We start from the raw sequence: 18,552 nt of genomic DNA on the forward strand, positions 1-18,552 counted from the left end.
TGCAGGGGTGATGGGAGGAGCCGGCACACTGCAACTTGCCCCCTGCAGACTCGCCGCGCAATGGTACAGCCAGCTACAGAGCGCCCACCCTTCCGACTGAGAGGGGAGGGGTGGGAGTCCTGGGGCTGCTGGCCCCGGGGTCCAGGATCAATAGAATTCGTTAATCTATGCACGGATGTTAATGTTTAGCAATCCTAGCAATTGCTGCCATTCTAATCAAATCAACCAGTATAATAAGTATAGTAACGACCAAGTAATTATATTGCATCAGGCTGGGATTCTGCAGTGGCTCTGCACCTGGGCAGGCCCAGGGCTTCGATGGGGCTCTGCACGGATCTCTTGCATGATCAGGTACTGTGCCTCAGGGCATGTCTACACTAGCCCCGGGCAGATCGATCCAGCGAGGGTCAATTTATCATGTCTAGTAGTGACGTGATAAATCAACTGCCTATCGCTCTAGCACCGACTCCGGTACTCCACCCCAACGAAAAGTGCAAGGGGAATCTCTGGGAGAGTGTCTCCCGGCGACACAGCACAGCGAAGACACTGCAGTAAGTAGATCTAAGTATGGTGACTTCAGCTACGTTATTCACGTAGCTGAAGTTGCGTAACTTAGATCACTCTCCCCCCATAGTGTAGACCAGCCCTTATACTCGGGTTGATCTGTGAGTATCTAATGTAACAGCTAACAGTAGCTCTCAAGATACAGAATGATAATGTACCATAACTACTGCTCTGTACCATTCCATGTTACAATGGCTGGCTGATAATCAGACCTGATCACTAAGGCCTTAGAGAGTAAGAGGTTAATGCTGTCTGAGGATACTGTGCAAGGCACTGATGTGACCCGCTGTAAAGACAATTAAAATGCTAAAATCCATCTTAGCTGGGTAGTGGCAACTTGAAAATCATGCTTCTTTCTGAAAATGGTGTTCCTGCTGTTATTAATGGGACATCTGAGGCCCTGAACCTGCAGTTGTTTCCAGATGGGTAGACCAAGGGTCTTCTCATGGGTACAGGATCTACCTGCATGGAGCCAACGGAAGCTTTAGTTGATATAACAGAGATCAGAGAAAAATCTATTTTCTCAATTTGTATTTGTGCATTTGACAAGTGTCATAAAAACAGTATCCAGTTTGTTCATGCCAGAACAACCCGAGAACTGCATGTTTAAAATTATCTGAATGGTCAAAAGGTGAAGCATGAAGTAGAACCGGTCTATCTAGGTGTGACCTTAGACCACACATTGAGTTACCATGCCCACTTGAAGAAGACAACAGCTAAAGTTAAGACGCACAATAATCTTCTTAGCAAGCTGGCAGGTTCATCATGGGGTGCTTGTGCTCCAACTTTGCGGACGTCAGGTCTTGCCACCTCGTATTCCATGGCGGAGTACTATGCTCCAGTTTGGAGTCGATCGTCTCATGCCAAACTGGTGGATATGCAGTTACATGCTGCCATGCGTATTATCTCCAGCACCCTGCATCTGACTCCACTCGCATGGCTTCCAGTTCTGAGCAATATTGCTCTTCCTTATATCAGATGAGAGGTTGCCACTGGCAAGTTACTGGAGAAAGTACACGCCAACCCAAGCCTGCCGCTGCACAATGACCTTTTAAAACCACCAGCTGCACATTTGCCATCATGATACCCATTATGGTCTCATCCGCCATGCCAGGCGGTTAGGGTGGAAACACTCAGGCGAGAGGAATGGGATATCTGATATAGTCTCCAGCCAGTCGCTCATCACTGATCCCACAATCTGCCCGCCTGGTTTTGACCTGCCCCGTCACCAGTGATTCTTGTTGAAGAGGTTGTGGACTGGGCAAGGTCTCTGTGCAGCCAACCGGTATCGCTGGGGCCTTTGTGACAGCCTTTGGGCAGCTGTGGCGCAACACAGACGATGACGCACCTTATTGCTGAATGCCTGCTGACTAGGTTCAGCAGTGGCCTAGAAGAACTGCATCACACCACTGAAGATGCCATTGCCTGGCTAGACGACCATGCACGTGATAAATAAAATTGTCAAGCTGTTTATGTGTCATTCTTGAGCAGTAGCGATCAGGCAGCTTCTGGTGAAGGCAGCTTCCAGGTGCAGTTCTGCCCCTCCCCGCACGGTGGCGCTCCTGCCTCCAGCACAGCCGCCCCTGTCCGTATCTAAGCAGCAAGAGCCATACTCGTCGTTTCAACCTATCCTGCTAGGGAGATGGAATGAGAGTGACGGAGGCTGGAGCCAGTCAGAGAGCGGAGTCACCTCCTTGCCGAGCGATGAGCCAATTAGAACCTGGAAAGGGCGGGGAAAGTCCGCCCCCAGGCTAGTGTGAGGCGGCATCCGCGCTGCCCCGGCACCGAGCGGTAGTGCTAGCAGTAGGAGCAGCTTCGTCGCGGAGTTGGCGGAGGCGGCGCGGATGGTGAGAGGAGCCGCCCGGCAGCGCCTGCCCCGCACTGGCCCGGCCTCCAGGTGAGGAGCTCCGAGTGCGCGCGCACGGGGGGGCGCTGGGCAGGAGCTCGGGGGCGGCACGGGGGGGCTCCGGCCCGGCGGCAGGAGAAGCACGTAAAGTCCCCGCCCCCGGCCTGCAGCCCCCGCCTCTCCTTCCCCCTCCCCCAGTAGCCCCCGACTCGCCTGCCAACCCCACCCTGTAACTGCCCGGGACCCCCGCCTGCCCCCCTTGTAACCCCGACTCTCCTTCCACCCCCGCCCTGTAACTACCCGGGACCCCTGGCTGCCCCCCACGCCACTCTTATCCCCCCACTCTGTCCCGAGCCCCCGCTGCCGTGTGCAGTGCCCCCTGCTGTGCTCTATTCCCTGTGCCTTGCCCGGTCCCCCCCCCCCCCCCCCCGGCCCGCCTCACTTGCCCCACTGGACCCTCTCCTCTGTGAGCTCCTGGGGACTGGCCCCTGCTCAGAGCTGAGCGCTGGTGCCTACCTAGTGCTGAATGATGCTAGGGAGATCAGGATGGCAGGGCGGACCCTGGAGCCTGTTCCCCCTCTGCCCTTCCTGGTGCTCGTTCCTCTGGCCCTCCAGGTCACTGCCTTCTCTCTCTTTCCCACCTCCAGAGCAACAGGCCTGGTGGAGAAGCCTTCTCGCAAACGGAAATCCAGGTAAGATGGGGATTTCCCATCCTCCTCCTTTACTTTGGTGATGGCTGACTGTGGATAGGCAAAATAGACCTCCTTCCACACCATGCCTCATTGCTCTCACAGACACTTCTACAGAGCCTCCTGCTACAAGATCAAGCTCAAGATTGGCATAAGCAAAAGTGAAGCACATTGAAATCAGTGGGAGTTGTGTCCCAGTGTGTTCAGTCAAAAAATGAACTGTTCTGTTAGTCCAAGAGACCCTAGTCAAGTGACAAGTATCAGAGGGGTAGCCATGTTAGTCTGGATCTGTAAAAGCAACAAAGAATCCTGTGGCACCTTATAGACTAACAGACGTTTTGGAGCATGAGCTTTCACGGGTCATGCATCTGACGAAGTGGGTATTCACTCACGAAAGCTCATGCTCCAGAACGTCTGTTAGTCTGTAAGGTGCCACAGGATTCTTTGCTGCTTCTAGTCAAGTGACATGTCTGTTAATTTTCTAGGAGAGGATGAGGGGATTGTAAAATGGTATCAAAGCTGCAGGCCAAGGCAGATAGTGCATTGTAGTGTATGTACCTAATGCAGGTGATAGAAAAACACACACAGGAGAAAATCAGTTCTCTGCTTGGGAAGATCTTGAGTATCTAAGAACCATAGAAGTGATTCTAAAGGCAACAGGGTTTTTTTCCCCACTCCATATGTATATATCTCTGGAGGTGCCAATAGGGAGATGCCTTTGCTTGCATTTAGCATGCAAGTTTCTATGTCTGTTTATTCAGCCAGAAGAGAGAGGTCTGCAAATCCTTGCTGCTGCCGCCTTCTGTGCACCTAGCCACCTTTCTGGAGGCTAGTTTTCCCTTGCTCTCAACATTAAATTTCTGAGGAGAGGGAAAGGGATTCTGTAGTTAGTCTGGAATATTCTCCAGATTCTGTCTGGTTCAGTGTGGGTTTCATGGCTCTTTTCGCTTGATGGTTTCTGCTTTGTTACAGCCTCTGACAGCAGGAGTCTAAAAGTGTTAGTGTTTTGTAGGGGGGAAGGTTTGACAATGGGGAAACATACACAACAGTCCGAATACTGACATGCATGAGATCTTTGCGAGTAAATATTTTATTCCTGCAGTCTCCAGACTGGTTAGTATAGAGTGAGTCGTGCTGGCCCATTTCCTTTTCCATTTGCTAAATTGCATTAAAAGAGGCCACAGATAATTTCCTAATTTTTTATATGCTGTGGATCTCACAGGAATGTTGGGTGTAGGCAAGTAGCAGAGAAGATAGTTTTTGCCACAGTGAATTGGAAGGGAAGTTGTCTTACAGACAGTGTCTCTACTAAGGTGTGGGCCACCCTATGGAAAAAATTTAGGGGCCCCTTGCTTGCTTTTTTCCTCTTGTGTCTGCTGTTCATGCTCTGAACTCCTGCAGTACTGCTGTGCCTTAAGGGCTATTAAAATGAGTTCCATTTTCATCAGTTGATTGATAGGATGCCCAGTGGGTTTTGGGGCTAGGCAGTACAGGCTGACAAAGTCAGTCAGCAAGGTTCACTTCCTTAGTGTGCAGGGAGAGATTTGGGTCGGGAGGGAGATGGAAAAAGCTGCATGTATGTGTTGAGAATTTTATTCACAAACTGAAATATTTATAAATATGCTTGTTAATAGTTTTGTGTTGTGCATTGTTATTGCTTCTCTCTCTCTCCCTGTTACTTACTGTAAGAATTGCAGTGACCAACGTCTTGGTCCTGAACACTTGACTCTGTCCAAACTCCATTGATCCAAGGGTCTTATTCTGATCTCCTGCCACTGAGAATAGGAAGTTACTCCACAAAAGTCTGTTGAGTTGCAGTGGTAAAAAGCTTTGGGGGCTAGTTATTACTTGAGACTTAGTACTTGTCTCCACTAAGGAATTGTAGTAAAAATTTCCTAATGTAGTTAACATGATTTCAGTTCCACTGGTGGAGCCCTCATGTAGATGGGTGGCAGACAGCTGCTGGCATTCTAAATGCCTTTCCGTGTGGGCCTGCTCTGTGCTGGGTTAAACAATATAACAATTAAAACCTCAGCGTACCCAGGAACCCCTGTCTGCACTGTCTCTCCCACCAGTGCTACCAGCAAAAAAGCTGAAATGGTAATGGCAATTGTGGGGAATTTTAGCAAAAATATCCTAGTGTTAGAGACAGCCACAGTGGTTTACGGAAGCAGCTACTCTTGAGTGCATTTACTGACCTTACATGAACACAGTTGCATAAGAGTTGTAACTTGCATTGCTCAGTCCATTGAACGCGTAAGTGATTAGGACCCTTAGCATCACACCTGACTGTGGATTAGATTTGTGGAAAAAGACAGACATTCAATTTTTATCTGAGATTAATTGGCCTGCCCCCAATCTTTGAATGGTTTGGGGAGTCTTTGTAAGCCAAGCAGTATTTTATTTTAATTGGAACAAACATTGAGTCACATAGTGACAAGCAAGAGCATCATTCTCCATCAGTCAGGGCTGCCAAAATAATGCAGATAGGATACACAACTACAGCAGCCAGCTACTACGCTACAGAAAATGAGGATCTCTTTACAGAAACCATTTGTGAGGAAAGGAAAGTCTCGGCTCTCAAATTGTGCTACATAGAAAACCAGCTATTTTAATATTGGTCTTTGAAGGAAACTGCTGGAATTCTACTGGAAATCAATTTCCCAACTAAATATGGGAAGCTTTCCTCCCTTCCCTCACCGAGACACTAAGGTTAAGCTGTAACTGTAGAGACATGTGAAAATAATGGCCCCTGTTAATGTTCCCAACACCTCATGTGAAAGGTCAGATCTATATTGTAACAATTATATAAGCCTATAACAGTTGGCGGGAGAAATGGGTACCTTATTTGAATTATGTTGTCTGTTTCTATATTGCTGCTATTTATAAAGCATCCAAAGTTTGCCAAGTGCTTTACAGACAAATAGGGAGACAGACTCCCTGTGCTAAGGAGTTTGCAACCTGTCTCAGTTCTAAAAACACTTTGTCTGAAAAACAGCATTGGAACAATAACTGTTTGCCAGAGGGCTGTACTATATAAATGTACCATTAACATGCTAGATGCTTAAGAATGATGATCTCCATGCGTACCAAACTGCACATTTTTGTCTTGCTAGTGGGGCTCTGGTCTATGATTGGTGGCCACTGCTGCACGACTTCTGCTCGCAATGTACACCATTTTTACACTGGTTTAACGCCACTGACTTTAATGGAGTTCTGACTTTCACTAGACTGAAAGAAGAATCATACTTTTTGTGTAGGTATGAATTTGATAACCTGAGTTCATCATTTTGCTGGCTCATCTGTTGTTAGGCATGGGGGACATGAGGCAGTGGGAGAGGAATTCCGATATGAAAGAGTCTGAAATCTCCTGAGAGGAGGCTAGTTCTCAAATGTTTAAACTAACTGCTATCTAATGTTGTATTTTAAAATGAACAGTGAAGTAAAATCAAAAGGCTGTATTATGGAAGTGTGTGGGTGTGGTGTGGCACTCTTTGCAGTGCCCTAGAGAACACTCTGATGGAAGGAAATCAGGGCTGTCCAGGCAAAACTCCCTCTATTCATTTCTCTAGAAATCATGATTGTTGCAGACTTAGGTCTTGGGTCTGTAACATAGGTTACTTGTATAAGAGGGGTAGCCATGTTAGTCTGTATCTACAAAAACAACAAGGAGTCTGGTGGTACCTTAAAGACTAACAGATTTATTTGGGCATAAGCTTTCGTGGGTAAAAAACCCACTGCATTGCATCTGAAGAAGTGGGTGTTTTACCAGGAAAGCTTATGCCCAAATAAATCTGTTAGCTTTTAAGGTGCCCCTGGACGACTCATAGGTTACTTGCCATGAGTATGCAAGCTCCACTTGGGAGGGTGGGGTGATTTCAAGCAACATTCTCTACTCCATTCTTAGTCTAGTTGTTCTGGCACAAGGGGGCAGCATAAAAGAATGGTCTGTGTGTGTGTGTGTGGGAGAAGCACAGAGGGTCAAGCAGAGGTCTGCTTCCATAAAGTGTGGTAATTAGCTGCCTACATAAACATTACTTAGCTATTTACTTGTGCCAAGGGAGCCCAGTAGGGTCCTGTAATCGGATTCAGTCTGTTTCCTGTAGGATGTTGGACAGAAAGGGAAGAATGTGATCCCAAAAAGCCTCGGTGGGAAGACTTCCTCTTTTGAAGTCTTGTTAATTATTACTGTTATTGTAATAGAACAAAGACCAGACACTGAATTTCGTGATGTAATTAAACCTTCCTTATGATTGCAGAAGCTGGAACACAGGGAATTCCCTGCTTGGTGGTAAAGAATTGGTCTAAAAATGATTTCTGATCTGGAGAGTGAATCTCCAGGACACTGATATACTCTGCACATGATTCTCATACATTACTTTCTCTCCTCTCTGACCGGAGGGAGGGCAGCAAACCAATCTGATGACTTTCTTTGAGCATATACTGTCTTCTCCTGTCTTAGTGGAGTTCAGTTCCAGTTGGAAGGCAGCCACCAACACCCTTGCTGAGAATGCTAACAAGATGTAGGATGATATAATTACTGCCCTCGTGTTCAGGAGCTAGCCTGACATGCCATTTGGGCTATCTAGGCAATAATCCAACTTGCTGTGAGTACCTCTTCTAATGATCTAAGCCACATTAGCACCATGTTATGTGGTGGTATAGCCATGTCTCTAGATTGAAAATGGTTAAACAGTCAGTAGCTTTCTGAGGAAGCAAAAAAACCTATCCTGTAACTCAGATGCTTTCCAGGAACTTGGCTCATGTGAGAGGCATGTGCTTTTCCACACTGCTTAAGGTGATGGCTTAGTTCAAGGGGCCCACAATTGGCTCACCCAACAGTTGTTGGCAATTTGCCACCTAATGTGCATGAAATAGAACTGACTGTGAACCCTGCCCCCATGTCTAACGCGGAGGGACAGATCTGAGATCCGATTTGCCTTGTCCTAGCTCTGCTTGGCTGCGTGGGTTGAAATGGGCATGCTGCTTAGGCTGTAGAGTCGGTGATAAAGCTCCATGGACTGTACTGAGCTCTAAGGCTGCATTTTGGTAGTTTGTCATTTTAACGTACTCAACCCTTGCTGTATTTCAGCAACCTGTCTGCCTTCTAGCCTGTTCCCCTTTCACCCCCTGATTTCATGAAGTGCTCCAGACCTGTACAGAATAGTGGTTTGTTTAAGACTACTGCTGTGATCTTGTGGCTTGTGTGTTTTCTTGAGTATGTGGCAAAATTCACTACTGACACTTTGCTGCAAAAAACCCCAAAAAATAGTTCAGTTTGTGAAATGTAAATACTTTGGCATATCAGCCTTCAACAGAGGATGGTGTTGGTTTTTCGCAGACTAGATTGCTCAGACATTCTTTTCTTTCTTTGACTTACCAGCATCCTAAGTTAGCATTTATGATTATTGGTATTACAGTAGAGCCTAAGAGTACCAGTCATGGGTTGGTACCTTGTTGCATTAGGTGCTGCATGAACACATGAGATGGTTCCTGTCCTAAAGATATTAGGATGTAACTTAAATTACTAACATAATGCAGCATTGGATGTGGTGTGACACTTACAATGCTTGTGATCAAATTGCCGGTGACAGGGCAGCGCACTTCTTTCCAACCATTTTCAGTAAGAACATCTTAAATCAATGTGTGTTAAAACCCCAGATCTCCTTTGACCCATCCACTGGGGCTTTCTAGGCCTCTGATCCAGAAGCTGGCTGCTTCAGTGATTGATTTACTTCTATTAACATGCTGGTAATGAAGTTGGTATGAGGGAAGAAAAGGGGACCTGCTGTGGGGACATCTTTGGACTTTGCCTCTTGTATTCAAGGTAGAAAAGGGGTCATGAGCTGCAATGAATGGGGAGAGCATGGAGTGCACAGACTGGACTAATGTGGAACAAATTGCCAGAGGCAGCAATGTAAGGAAGAGAAAGTGTATGGGAGAGAGCTGGCATGGGAAGCAAGAGGATGTAGCCCCATATAGGGGATGTAGTGTTGTAGGCAATCTAATTTCATTCTAGGGAAAAACCAGTCCGGAAAGGACCTGACTTCCAACAGGCCAGGGTGGGGAGACTTAGTTGAGGCTGAAATTCTAGAACTGATTCTCCATTCTTGAAATTAGATTAATTAAAATATGAAAACACATAAGAGGCAAGTTAGGCCTAGCCACAACTTGTCTTGGGACAAGTGAGCTGTGGAGACGCTGGATCTTGGCTAGAATCAGCTCTGGGGTGGGAATGTGATGCAATGTGTAGTGTTGGAGGGGGTGCTGCAGGTCCTTTTGACAGCCCTCTTCAGTGGGTGAGAAAGAGAAGAAATTTAGAAAGGAGCCATTCTCATGCAGTTTCTGGCAGGTCTTGAGTTATAGCAAAATAAACAAACCAGTATGTACTGCACAGGTGAGAGCCTCCACCTGCTAAGAGTTAGTCTTGTGTTCTGAAAGACACTGTCTCTTGGGTGTTTGTCTGGAAACTTGAGCTCATGTTTACTTGTGAAGCAGGACAGCTCTGATGCGTGCACACTGATTTAAATGGAACACTTGTGATGAAATAGCCCTGGGAGGCAGTTGCTGTTCAGAATGACCTGGCCAGTCAGATTTTTTTTTGTCTTTTTAAATAGAAAAGCTGAGTTCTCATTTGGATCATCTTGCAGAATGCTTTTTTAGAAATAGGTAAATGTACTATTAATAACCTAAAATACAGCATAATGGGCTCAGAATATTTAAAGCTGCTTGGACAGATTCATGCTGGTACTAGCTTCTCAGTGACTGTGTTTCAGTTTTATCCATGTGTGCTGTTCTTCACATTCTAGGTACAGTTGTATAACTAGCATTCTGATGTGTTAAACAATTAACTTGGCATTTCTGATTATAGTAATGAAGACAATCAGCATATCAAGCATCTTGTGTTACCCATGGCTGATGGTTATAAGTTGTTCGATGATGTTGCGTTCCTTGGATGCAACATTACAGAAGTGCAGCGAGCCTTACTTGCACTGATGTATTATCCTTGCTACCTTTTTTGTGAGGTAGGTGATTACTTAAGAACAGGGAAAATGAGACTGAGAAATGACTCCAGGTTCTACAGTTAGTTGGGGCAGAGCTGGTGATATTGAACTGTTCTAAAATCTAGAAGGACATGGTGAGCAGGAAGAGTCAATTCAATTCACTACAGATAGACAAAAGGAAGTACTATTATCAGGTAATTTTAAATACAAAGCTTGTTTTGATAAACCTTTTCTATATGTGCAGCATATTTAAGTAATTTATTTAAATAAGTTTTTTGTATTTTCACTGATTCTAATTACCATCCAAAGAGGCCTTGACATGCATCACAAGTAAAAAATAAGACATCCATCATCTACGATTTTCTAATAACATAAAAATGTGAAAACTAAATCTAAATAAATGCAAGTTAAACTACATAATTGCTTAATATATACTAGTAGGTACTATCTGTAGTACAAACTTAGCGTAAAGGCTGTATTTAGTTGTAAATCAACATGTTTTTAATGAGAATGCCTTTTGTTTGGAAAAACAACAGCACAAATGTAAACATTAAATCAAAGTTTCCTGCTTGCTGATTTAAATCTGACTTACATTGCTTTGATTTAAATCAGTCCTCACTGTACTGAGCCATGTTAGCTTTATCTTCTAATCATTAGACATACACTCCCTTTTTGTCAGTCTCTCTAGTCTACTGCAAAATATATTTCCTGGGGTTGGAGGGGAGGCAAAGTCTTTACACCAAGTCTCTCAAGGAGGTTTGCATGTTTAGTAGAAGAGTGTTCCTCTCAGTAGAAGATGAGGGCGAGGGAGAGGGAGGGCTCTGGTGGAGTGAAAGGTTCCTGGAAGCAACAATAATTGAGTCACCTTCCCTATTGTCTGCATCTCATCCTTGGTTCTTCAGACCAGAGGAGGAAGGAGCAGACCTGCATCATATTCACTGGGGCCTCACCCCTCCCATTTCACTTTACACAGTTGCTATAGATATGAGGGGACCCCTGGAGCTTGGGGTCCTGGTTCTCCCCCCCAGCAGCCCTGGAAAGTGACTTTAAAACCAACCAGGTCTAAAGATTTCCTCTTTCTGCTCCCTTCATTGCAGATCTAACCATTTTGCCTTGCAAATGGAAATGCAGCTAATTTGAAATGTATCCTCTTGTAAGATCACACATGCAATTTTCCATGTGGGTGAGTAAGGCAAAATAATTACTACAGTACTAGATAGCAGTAATTATAACAACCTCTCCAATAACCACTTCAGTGGCAGTCTTGTCCCCAAAAAAGGTAGGTGTACGATTTTCTTTCCTATGTCTGCATTTGGTAAAGCCAGCCCTGTGAGGTTCTGAGCTTTTCTCAGTTATGTCCTGTAGGAGAAATGGATTCCTCTGGGTCTAGCAGCTTAAAATATGAGAAACTAAGACTTTGGTAGCCCAAGTTTAAGTTGCAGGGAGTAGGGACTGGAATCTGACTTGAGTATAGCATTCTTGGGGCCCCAAGAAATTTCAGTGCCACTTAAACTTCTAGCTTAAAAATAGTATTCTTCCTGCCAAGATGAAGTATGAACTGAAAGCTTTAGGGTGACTTCACAAAGATTCATCTGCCCTCCAAATAGATTTATTCACAATCAACTTTGATCACTAAGTATGCAAAAGATTTCTCAAATGCAAAGGACCTGACACCACTGGGAATCAACTGTCTCCTACTCTGGTTAGGATTCTCTTGTTTGCCTTCCCACAAATCCTGTTGCTAAACAGTACAAATTAAAATAGCCCATGAGGTTGCTAGTGCTCCAGAGAGTCTGCAAAGGCCTTATTTTCTGACTTCGTAGCAATGGCTTCCCTGCAACCTTTCTTTCCAGTAGTGTCACCCACACGCTCGTCACAGAGGAACCTCTGTCATACCAGGATCTCTGCATTTAGCAAGGCTCTTTGAATGAAGCATCTTGTAGAATAGGGGTAGGCAACCTATGGTATGTGTGCCAAAGGTGGCACACAAGCTGACTTTCAGTGGCACCCACACTGCCCAGGTCCTGGCCACCAATCAGGGGGGCTCTGCATTTTAATTTAATTTTAAATGAAGCTTCTAGAACATTTTAAAAACCTTTATTTACTTTACATACAACAATAGTTTAGTTATATATTAGACTTATAGAAAGAGACCTTTGTGACAAAGTTCCTCCTTTACCTTGGTGGGCCCTGCACTTATTGGTGGATTTGCTTGCCTCAGAGATTTACCATGTGGGTCAGGAAACAGCCCAGAGATCTTTCCCTCTGGTAGAAGCCACAGTCCAGGTCCATTCCTCCTGTGTTTGATCAGGAGTTGGGAAGTTTGGGGGGGAACCCAGGTCCACCCTCTACTCTGGGTTCCAGCCCAGGGCCCTGTGGACTACAGCTGTCTAGAGTGCTTCCTGGTACAGCTGCACAACAGCTACAACTCCCTGGGCTACTTCCCCGTGGCCTCCTCCCAACACCTTCTTTATTCTCACCAAAGGACCTTTCTCCTGGTGTCTGATAATGCTTGTACTTTTCAGTCTTCTAGCAGTATGTCTTCTCTCAGCTCTTAGCTCCTCACATGCACACTACAAACTGAAGTGAGGTCCTTTTTAACTCAGGTGCCCTGATTAGCCAGCCTAATTGATTCTAGCAGTTTCTTAATTGGCTCCAGGTATCCTAATTAGCCTGCCTGCCTTAGTTTGGTTCCAGCAAGTTCCTGCTTGTTCTGGAACTGCCCCTGTTACCTTACTAGGGGAAAAGGGATCTACTTAATTTGGGACTAATATATCTGCCTTCTAACACTCTCCTGTAGCCATCTGGCCTGACCTTGTCATACTTAAAAAGGTTAAAATGTATTACTGGCCTGCGAAACCTTAAATTAGAGTGAATAAATGAAGACTCAGCACACCACCTCTGAAAGGTTGCCAACCCCTGGTAGAATGAGGGCTATTACAACCAGGTTATTCATGCCTTACTTTCATCTAGGAGGCTCTCCACTTCCCAGTCCCGTGGCAGGACCTGTTTACAGTTTAAGCTTTGGTGTTTTGACAAGGGGTGTGATCCCTGGAAAGGAGGAACTAGACACATCCTTGCATTTGTGCACAGTGGTTGCTTGATAGGCCTTGCCATAAGTCCACTGCAGCAGTGGTTCTCCACCAGTGGTATGAAGAGGTCTTCCAGGGAGTACATCAACTCGTCTAGATATTTGCCTAGTTTTCAACAGGCTACATAAAAAGCACTAGCAAAGTCAGTACTAACTAAAATTTGCATATGGACAATGATTTGTTTATACCACTCTATATACTATACCTATTGTCTTGCCTGTGGACATCATGACCCACCTAAAGGCACTTTTTGTTAATTTTTTTTATAATTCATTTGCCATTTCATTGTTTCCTGATGTTTTTTCCCTTTTGCAGACTTTATGCATATCTTTCTCTGTTGTATTCTTCCCAATCAGATTTGATCAGCTTACTTTTACTTGTTCTTTACTTTGTGTCAAATACTGTAAGTGATCTACTCCACAGATTCCTGCTCAGTGCCTTTGTCCGTTAGTTTTAAACAGGACAGGGTAACAAAGCAATCTACGAGTATATTCTAACTCATTCGGTTCAGATGCAGTCCCATCTGAGCTCTCAAATACTCTGTGCTCTACTAACCTAGAACTTATACTGAAATTATTCTTAAATAACAAAGCACTCGAGTTAAATGAGTGTTGTGAGATTCAATTTCTTTATTGAAAAAACTAGGAGAAATTCCCTGTCTAATCATGTAAAGATTAAAAAACAACAAAAAAAGGTGATCCAATGCTCCTGCAACTATCATTTTAAATGGTGGAGAACAATACATAGGAAGTGAGAACATCTGTATCCCGAAGAAATGAAGACCAAGTGCATCCCGTCGAACTGATTTCCTGATACCGTTTTGTTTTAAAAGTCAAATCATAGACTTGGAGATTGTAAATCTCACTTGCTTGATCTTTCCCCCATGTTGTGTAAATATCATTGGTCTTACAAACTGTGTTAAGAAACCTTGTGGGATTAGTAGAAACACCGATTTCTAATCTATTATGTTTTAGAGACTATGTGGGTCCAAATGTTGCTACTATCCACTAAAGTAATGCATGAGTTTGAAATTATTTGAAAGGAGATTATATAATGTCTATAAATGAATGGTGTTTGTAACTTTATCTTTTTGGCCAATTTTGATTCCAGTGTGCTAGGAGTGAAAGGCTGATGCTGTCAAAATAAATAAATATTGTCTTCCTATTGGTTACTTACATTGAATAAATGTAGTGAAACTGAAGTTCACAAATCTCCAGGTAACCAACTTTTTTGTTGCCATTTCATTCAGGTGGCAAGAACTAAAATATATTTGAAAGAACATGGATGTAGGTTTCTGTTCTGAGGGAGAGGAGAGGGTAGGATGTAGTCAAATGTTTAAGAACCAAAGGCAGAATTTTTATTTATGTACTTTTTATTTTTTTATTTGTTTAAAGAATGGCCTGAATATCTGTTAGGCAGTGAGAGGCCATTACTGTATTGTTAGTATATGAATAGGAATTAGATGGCCAATGTCTCATTTGTTTTCCCAAAAACTATATATCAGTGTGATGTGCCACTATTTGTGATGGAGTCAAGCTGCGGCTAAGGAGAGATGAATTCCTGCTGCATGGCAGTGCATTTTAAAAATCTCTGTTGGAATGGCTTAAAGCTACATATCAAAACCTTGGCATAATCAGACCACGGATCATGCGTGTTTTTAATGACTGTAAAATGAGGGTTGGTAGGGATGTAGTCGAGAGAGAACTGGAAGAGGTGGAGTTTTTGTGGCTATTTTTAAACATGTACTTAACTCCCTTGCCTCTTAAAATTCCAGTGTGCTGAGCTTCTAAACAACCTCATGGTTAATATAGAGTTCTGAAAGAATATTGTAATATTTTGAAGCATCTGAATATGCGGGGAATCAAATTGGCTACTTTAAAATGGAAAATGAGTGTCTGATTATGCTTCCTTCGCTCTTACTTTCTCAAATTCTGTGGGGCAATGCTGAATTACAGAGCTGTTTGACTCATAGTTAAGACTGTACCCTGAGGTGTGTTAGCTTGTTTTAGACCTTCCTTACCTTATTTTTTTAACTTGGAATTAGGTCATTCCTGTAAACTAATTTGTGATCCCTGTAGGATGGGCTATCCCCCCTCCCTAAGTCTTTCTAAAGTCTGGAATGGTGTGAAATGACGAGCTGCAAAGTGCTTCATTTTTAAAAATGACCAGTGAGCATATATTACAGTGTTCCAATAACCTTAGAGCTCATACATTCAGTTTACACACACATCTTGCTGTTAAAGTGTCCTTTATGTATTTCACAACCATACCTTGGACCTATAACACACACATTTAAGTAGCATAGAACTAATTTGTGTGTGTAATGAGGGAGGCTGCCATTACATTGGCTTCTTCTCTACCAGAAGTCTTGAGCTGTTTCTGCTCAGAGATCAAAGGGAGTGCAGAGGTGACAATTGTTATGGATTTTTGTGGTCTTAAAACAATACAAATTTACTGTTAAATCTTCAAGGTATTCTGGTATATGACAGAAGGAAATAAGCAATTGTATCTAGCTATTAAAACTTTTTGTCTGTAGTAATTGCTTTTGGTTTAATTGCTTTTTCACATGCTGGAACTGCATAGATCTGGAAGGTTTTAACTTCATGGCCTCAAGGTAAGATTTACTCTTGCTTTATCTTCTAGCCCTTTACTGTCTCCCACCCCTCCCCCCTTTAAACACCTACTAGATCTTTTTACTTTGGCCAAAGAAATCCATTACTGCCCCTGTTACTCTTTAGAGTAAGTCATTTGGCTATAAGTTACCTCTTTAATAGATTGCTTCCTCAGAGAGCTGGCAGTATTTGTAAGCCAAATTGGAATGTATCCACAGATAACTCTGGTACAACCACAATCCTGTTCTCTTCCCACCCTACCCCTGAATATTCCTTTTAATGCCTGTTTGAAAGCTCAAAAAGCAAGTCATAGAGGAAATGACAAGCAGAAAGAACGTGCTTTGAACATCATAAAGGAAATAGAATTAACAGCTCGTCTGCTTTTTCTTCTAAAAATCATACTTAGGGTTATTATTTGTACACTGCATAAACAAATATCTCTGAAGCCTGGGCTCTGACTAGGTTATTTCATTTTTATGTTCAAAGGTGAGCCGTGGTTTTGGGATAAGATGTGCCTATTAATGCTTGGTGTTGACTGCTATTAAACATCCGAGATAATAAATAAAGAAAGAAAATTCATGGATCTCTTTGTAATTGTCACCATACTTGATGTGCGTTGTTTGTTGGCTTGCCTCTTAATGTCTGGAATAAAATTACTCCCTGCTGGATATTTTAATTTTTAGCATTGGCACAAACCATCTGCGAAGTGTGTTTTGAGCGGGTGGGGGATGTAGCCTCCCAATTCAATGGGTGCTGGCTGATGCTGCCTCCTTGCCCCAATGTAGGGGCATAGACAACCGCAGCAGCACACTCCACCTTGTTGCAGCAGGTCTCATGCCAGCTTGGGGCAGGGTGAGGGGCTGGAGAATGAACCTTCCCCACGTTCATCCTGTAGCAGTGGCTCTGGTCACGTGGGGCTGGCTCCCCAGTGTGAGTATTGCAACCTGGTGCACTTGATTGGAGGGGTGGCTGGGCAAAACTTGAGTAGAGCTGTGAGCCCATGCCAGGTCCATTGTGGGGAGCTGGGTCCAGCCCTGTGAGATAGAAGCCACCACTGAGGGTTCAGTGTGGGGGAGGACTTGTTCTCCAGCTGCCTCCCCTCTGCAATGGGCCAGAATTAGTGGCAGTGTGGGGATGGAGGGTGCTGCTGGCGGTGCCTCCAAGTTGAAGCACCAAGAGTGGGGAGCTGGGTGTGGCCCCATGGGGGACAGGAGATGCTGCGGTGAAGTTTTTGTAGGTGCCCTCCTTGTACCTGTGAACCGCTGCTAAAGCTGCCCTTTTACAAAACATCACCAAGGGTGTGGCTACACTTGAAGCTTCGAAGCGCTGCTGTGGCAGCGCTTTGAAGTATGAGTGTGGTCGCAGTGCCAGCACTGGTAGAGAGCTCTCCCAGCACTGCATGTACTCCACATCCTGATGGGGTTTAGCTTGCAGCGCTGGGAGCCACGCTCCCAGCGCTGTGGCACTGTTTACACTAGCACTTTACAGTGCTGTATCTTGCAGCGCTTGGGGGTGTTTTTTTCATGCCCCTGAGCGAGAAAGTTGCAGCGCTGTAAAGCGCCAGTGTAGCCAAGGCCCAAGTTGCATCATCACGAGATTACATGATCCGTTACCATCCAGCTTTTTAAGTTCTCTGCCATTTTGAGTTTGTGAATTACGCTTGTGTGGCATACAGCTAGAGTAGAGCATGTATCTGTGCAGGAGTTTTAGTGTGCTGTGATATCAGAGATAACTCTGCCAATCACCACCCTTACTCTACAGCTAATTAGAATGCAACACTTAATTGGTTGTATGAGACTGCATATATGGAGAATTTACTTTGCCCAACTGCCATCCACAAATCTCTCCATGTGTCCAACTAGTGCACACAATAAACCCAACACATACAGCTCCTCAGTGCAGCACATACCCATAGTTTGCCACTCAAATTAACACAAGTCTCCCAGCATAACGCACACAATTTCCCACCCTTGTTTATGCTTACCATAAAACTATTGCCATGGATCATCACCAGGTTCAGTCATGACTGGGATTCATGGTCTGTTAGCATTCAGTTTTTAAGTTCTCAGCCATTTTCAGTTCTTTTACACAGATGACTTTATGAATTACATCCATGTGGCAGCATGGGCTTTCAACTACTAGTTTGCAATATAATTTGTCACACTAACTTGTATCATTCTAAAAACTATAGAAGGCAGTGGGAGTTCAAGGGTATTGTTACACATGTAGCAGATGCACAGTTTCATGGAGCCACACAATCAGAACTTAATAAACAAACAACTATCTCTGATGCTTCAAGCAGCGCTTATGGGTTAAGTGATTTATTGTAGGTGACATGATGGAAGTGGGTCTGGAGAGGGAGTGGATAGTGGCCCTAGGGACTGGTACAGAGAGGACATTTCCTACTTAATGAGCACAGTGAAAGAAAGCACTGATGTTTGTGAGAGAAACAAATGGATGTCCACGCCATGTGTTGATGCGGTGGAGTGACTTGGGATAGTGCCATGACACAACTGAAAAAGTAAGGAGGGGGCAGAATGGTGGAGGATCTTGAAGGAGCAGAGGGTAATATTGAGTTTAATTGAAGGGAGAGGCAGTGGAGGGATTTATAGGGAGAAAAACAGAACAATGGGGAAGAAAGATTGTTTTAGCAGCTGTATTTGTAATTGGCTCTGGGTTGAAAGTCAGAAAGTGGGAGGTTGGAGTTGTTGAGAAACTGTATTAGTTTTAGCTGTGGATTTTAGA

General features: G+C 44.2%; 1 protein-coding gene across 2 annotated transcripts in view; it reads left to right on the forward strand.

The window, feature by feature from the left end:
- The first annotated feature begins 3,056 nt into the window (after nucleotides 1-3,056).
- SCAI (suppressor of cancer cell invasion) overlaps nucleotides 3,057-18,552 on the forward strand; it is a 113,073-nt gene continuing 97,577 nt past the window's right edge. For both annotated transcript variants that reach the window (XM_032767486.2, XM_032767487.2), the window contains exon 1: nucleotides 3,057-3,102. The gene's annotated coding sequence lies outside the window, so the exon portion shown is untranslated. The remainder of the gene's footprint in view (nucleotides 3,103-18,552) is intronic.

The sequence above is a fragment of the Chelonoidis abingdonii genome, chromosome 24, assembly GCF_003597395.2.
Source record: "Chelonoidis abingdonii isolate Lonesome George chromosome 24, CheloAbing_2.0, whole genome shotgun sequence".
Taxonomy (NCBI): Eukaryota; Metazoa; Chordata; order Testudines; family Testudinidae; genus Chelonoidis; species Chelonoidis abingdonii.